The sequence below is a fragment of the Brachycentrus maculatus genome, unplaced genomic scaffold, assembly GCF_059751285.1.
Source record: "Brachycentrus maculatus isolate JH-2025_06_01 unplaced genomic scaffold, ASM5975128v1 h1tg000711l, whole genome shotgun sequence".
Lineage (NCBI taxonomy): Eukaryota > Metazoa > Arthropoda > Insecta > Trichoptera > Brachycentridae > Brachycentrus > Brachycentrus maculatus.
In genome coordinates this window covers 493,232-498,745 of record NW_028281442.1, presented here as the reverse complement: position 1 = coordinate 498,745, position 5,514 = coordinate 493,232, and positions in this window count along the sequence as shown.

Here is a 5,514-nt window from a genome sequence, read left to right as displayed (position 1 = left end):
GAACTATTGCTGCCTTTAATATGTCTTATGTTGTGAAAATACATAAACTTGATCCCAGATAACCTCTCCAGTTATCTGCGAAATAACCGCTCCGTCAGTGGCCATTGAATATGTTTTTTCTTGTCCTATTATTTTTATCTGCCCTATATTTAATCCCTATTTATTATAACCCTCTTTTAGCTATTAGCCGTATTAAAGAGTTACAGTGAAAATGTGCATTTAGTCATTTTGAACCAGTATCTTGATTGTTGAATATTCCACCTACATCATCTGTATTCTAGAGAATCTGGAACGTAGGATTGATCACATTCATAATAATCTACAAAAAGAAGAAGAAGAATAATATTTACCTAATTTGGATAGTCCACCTCCGCAGTGGACAGCACGCTCGGCTACCGTTCTGGAGGTCCCGGGTTCGATTCCCAGGGGTCAAATAAACATAAGGGATTTTTTCACTCTAATATCTATTATATATTACCCTGGACTGGAACCTGAAGCGGGGGTTTAACCACCTTTCCTTCATGTGTTTACAATCAAGATAACACTGTGTTTATTTGATGCGGTGCCCTATGCACCATTGGGGTGCGGATAAGGGTTTGAAGAAGAATTTATAAAGTGTCATTTCCACAAAATATCTCCAGGGCCTTAATATTTCACTTATATCTTATTCTATGTACTATATACACTCACAAATTTAAAGAAAATTGATAAATTACACTCTAGTAAAAAATGGAATATTGCTTTTTATTTATAATTTCATTCTAATTTTAATGGAAAAGATGTGAGACTTGGTTGAGATTTTGGATTATCCTTAAATGTGATATATCAAAACTGGTTGAGATTTTGGATTATCCTTAAATGTGATATATCAAAACTGGTTGAGATTTTGGATTATCCTTAAATGTGATATATTTTCCTCTACTTGATTTAGAAGCTGACCTGATTTAGAAGTGTAGTGTTAACCCTTACTGGTCCAATATCGAATCTCATTCGACATCGATTTTTTCCTCTTAGGTCCCATGTCGGATGTTATTCCACATTTTTTTCATCATTAGTATTATTTATTTAAATTCCAAGCTTACATTTTTGTCACTCATATTACAACAGTATGAGGAGCAGAGGACAAAAGATTTTTTCCAATTGGAATGTAACTGTCTACCTAGATTTTTTTTTTAATTTTAGGGGACCGGAAAGGGTTAACTCACAATGAAGTTGAAGCGCCCTTGAGGTAGTATGTATTTTACGAAAATGGCGCTATATAAGTTATCCAAATTTATTATTATTATTACCAATCCAATGTGGTACCAAAAATATTCATTTAGTTATCAAATCAAACATGGGATCCATTATCAAATAGCACTTATTAATGCATACTCTCATGCAGTGTTCCACAAACTTTTTCTGTTCAAGGTACACCTGCCAAATCAAGAAATTTTAGAGGTACACCAAAGATAAAAACAATGTTTATTTTATATTGATTTATTATAAAAATTAATATATAGCAAAAACATACATAACGTATTATGTTTAATGCGAAATGTGAGCCTGTTTAACTGAGCGCAGGCAGTCAAAATTTGGAGCAATTGTTTATAGGGATGTTATCTTCAAAAAACTAGACTTTTTTCTGCGGCACACCAACTAATCCCCACGGTACACCAGTGTGCCGCAGCACACACTTTGCGGAACACTGCTCTAATGTACGGAAGTGAAGCGTGGAGTTGGCAAAAGAAGGATGTGAGTATACTCAAACGAATGTGCGGCAAAACGATACGATAGAATAAGGAAAGAATGCAAGGCTGATATAAACATTATTGATAAAATTAAGAAAAGTGTGTTAAGATGGTTTGGACATGTGGAATGAATGGGTGAAGAAAGAACAATAAAACAAATTTATGAGGCGAATGTAGTTGGAAATAGGAGCAGAAGAAGACCGAGGAAAACTTGACGTGATCAAGTATGTCAAATATTTGGATGTGTCCAGGTCGGGAGTCAGAATAATCGGCAAGTATGTATGAGAAGATCTATGAATGTGGAATAGGCAAAGATTTTTTAGAAAGATAGATTGGTGTTCTATTCTTTATGCCTACCCCTGTAGCGTGATAGTTAGTTAGTTTGGCTAATGCATACTTCATAGTCTGATTGATGAATGTTTATAAATCCAGGGTTAAGACTGTTATTAATTTTTTTTTGTCACACACATCGCTCACTCCTTTCAAGAACGTCATAAATCAAAATTTGTCAATGTTCAGTTGTGCATGTTTTCGGAATGCCTAGAAAACGTACTATATCCCAGCAAAAGAGGCATATTTTTAACTTAATATTTACAGGGCAGAAAGTGTTGTTTTTGCATTTTGAAGAAAAGGTATTGTTTAATTATTTTTTTAAATATCCTAAATATTTTTCAAATGGAGAAAAAACCTTCAGGTTTTACCTAAAAAGATCTGTAGCACAGTAAAAAGTTCAATAAGTAGCTTGATATTTATTTTTAATACATTGTATTATATTTTTAAACTTTAAAAACGTTCTCCTGAAAAATCAAGTTTTTTGATTTATGACTTTCTTGAAAGGAGTGAGCGACATGTTTTTCTCATACATATCATCACTGGATTTTCCCTCCAAGTGATCTCTTTTCAATATCTAAAGTATTTGATTTCAATTTTTTTTTCAAATTTAAAATTATCCATAACATTTCCAGAGAACAGGAATCTCAAGACATCTTCTTGGAACCACTCGCTGCGAATATCATTTATTATTAACAGTATTTGTCGGCTGATGTTTCTATTGAAATGAGATTTAATTAATTATTACTGATATAATGTATTTGTTTTTTATGTACATTCTGAGAAATCGCTGATATCTTGTCTGTTCAACTTACGGATGACAATTTGACCTCAGTCAGTGACACCATGATTTATAATTATTTAAAATGATTCTTAAAAAATACATTTCTTCATTTAATTCCATTGCTATATTATTGTACAATATACTATCAATTTTGTTTCACATCGCAGAAACGTTTCAACGGGGTGAGTGTTTATTGAAATCAATAAAATGTATTTTCAAAGTTATTCATATTTACTGCATGGAAAATATTGAAAATGTAAATGATAGATTTTTCACAGTATGTAGTACGTTTATGAAATTTTAATGAAGGTAATCAAATTTTGTATATTTTTATTTTATTTAATTGAATAAATAAATAGTTCGCATGTTAAAAATTAATACACTAAGAGTGCTTGTGCACTACACGGAATTTTACCATCCGACAGTCTGGTTTTTATAAATAAAAGCGACTACGACAGCTTAGCATGATCTAATTTACGCGCGCTGTGATCACGAACTGATCAAGCGCACCAACCCGCAGAATGACGGCCAAAAGCACAAGCCAATCCCCAAGCCAATCATCTGTTTTACCACGCTAACCCGACTGCCGTACAGTAAAATTCCGTGTAGTGCACAAACGCCCTAAGGATGGGAAAGGTATTTCTACCCGGTCAGTCGATTGATGCTGAAGGACGGAAAGGGTATTTTTACCTTCTGCGCCGGCCTCATTCCAAAGTCAGAAAAGAAGGAATTATTTAATGTAACCCTAGATAACTAAACATTCATCCACGCGATGACGCCCTTCTCCGAAAAAGTCAAGTGCACTTCCCTGCACCCCGCACCCGCCAGGCTTTGTTTACGGAATAGTGATTTATTGTTGAATGTCTCTTACATTCATTCCTAATAAACCAAACTTAAGTGTCATGTAACCAGTTACTATTTTTAATAAATACTTTTGATAATTTTCACGTTTTTAATTGCGTAGTCCGCCTGACGAATGTTTAGTTACCATGTATCTACATATATAGGGTTTAATGAATGTTATGTACCAATCACTTTGTTAAGGTCTAAACTATATATATATGTGCACAATTATCAAATCCCATCGCCAGTGGTCCACCCATCCGAATTGTGTTAATAGTATAAAAAATGAATTGATAAAATAAACACGGAACTTCGAAAAATGTGTATTACAGACGATAAATCAGATAGCGAAGACGATTCTGGATTGCCCGTGCCAACAGAATGCAAGAAAATAGACTGGCCCAATTGTTCTTCAAGAGAACCCAGACGGAAGAAGACCTCCAAAGCGACAGCGTGACAGCTGGGAGTCCACATCACAAGAGACGGATAACGGAACAGATAGATCCGAAGATCTATAAGAAGGAAGAAGACGAATTGATAAAACATGAATTGCAACTGTGACAACTCTGCATTTTAAGCGCAGTACCTTATGTACCACTGGGTGTGGAGGAGACACAAAGATAAAATATATCACGGTACTTACCTTCCAAGAGAGGTTTCCAAGAGTTAAAAATTTAAACAAATCTTATCCAGTGAAGAATCTAAATCCATCAAAATTTAAGAAAAATTGTACACTAATTTCAATGTGCTTCATAATTTTGTTTGAAACATGGTCACCTATTCTTGTTTACGGAGATTCTTCGTATAAGTTTACAAACAAATCATTCCTGCGAATTCTACATCATTTCGTCAATAATATTATGCCTCTAATGATATCTCTTTTCCTTGGAAGGTTTGTTTACAAAGTTTTTAACCCGATCACCACCTTTGAATCAGTTGACACTTAAACCACGCAGCATCTATGACATCTTTTATTATTTTGAACACTCAGTTTCTTTATTATGGTTATTACCATTGATTTTTTTTAATACTATAACATATATCAGTAAGTTACAAATCTCTTGAATGTTTTTCGCAGATACTTTGTGGCTTTTATAAACTTTATAAAATAAAACAACGTTGTTTTTAACCACTTTTATATTGCTATATATTTTCTCCAGCCAGTTTGAGAAAAAAATGTACCAGTAAAAAAGTGGTGAAAAACAAAGTTGTTTTATTTAATAAAGCTGTAAATCATTTAGATAATAATCTGTTAAGCTTTGAAGATGACAAACCACCCTATCTTCAGGTCATTATTTAATAAGTATGTAAATTTTAGGATATTTTTTTCATAAAATTTCTCAATAACAATACTTATTTACAATGTACCAGACAATTTTTTTTTTAACAATAGACCCATTTATGACCCTTTTTATATCCTTTGCAAGTCAAGTAATTTTCAGTTACAATATTCTATTGAATATTTTTTCAAATATATTTTGTATTGGATATAATCCACATAGTCACCTCATATTCTTTTTTTTTTAAAAAAGAGAAATATTTGTGTTTTTATTATTTACACAAATATTTCAATTTCATACTGTTTCTGTGAGCCTAAGCGGCTCATTATTAGAATTAGGTAATCAAATTGTGGTAGAGTGGTTCGAACCGAGAAACTCTTGACTTTAGAGTCCGCGACACTAACCACGGGACCACAACCCGATACAAATTCTGCAAATGATGTAGCCAGCGATATTGACCTCGAAATACTAAACACGTCATTTAACATATCCATATGTGTATAGAAACATAAGGCGAGTAGAAACAATTTGACGTATCACAAATGTT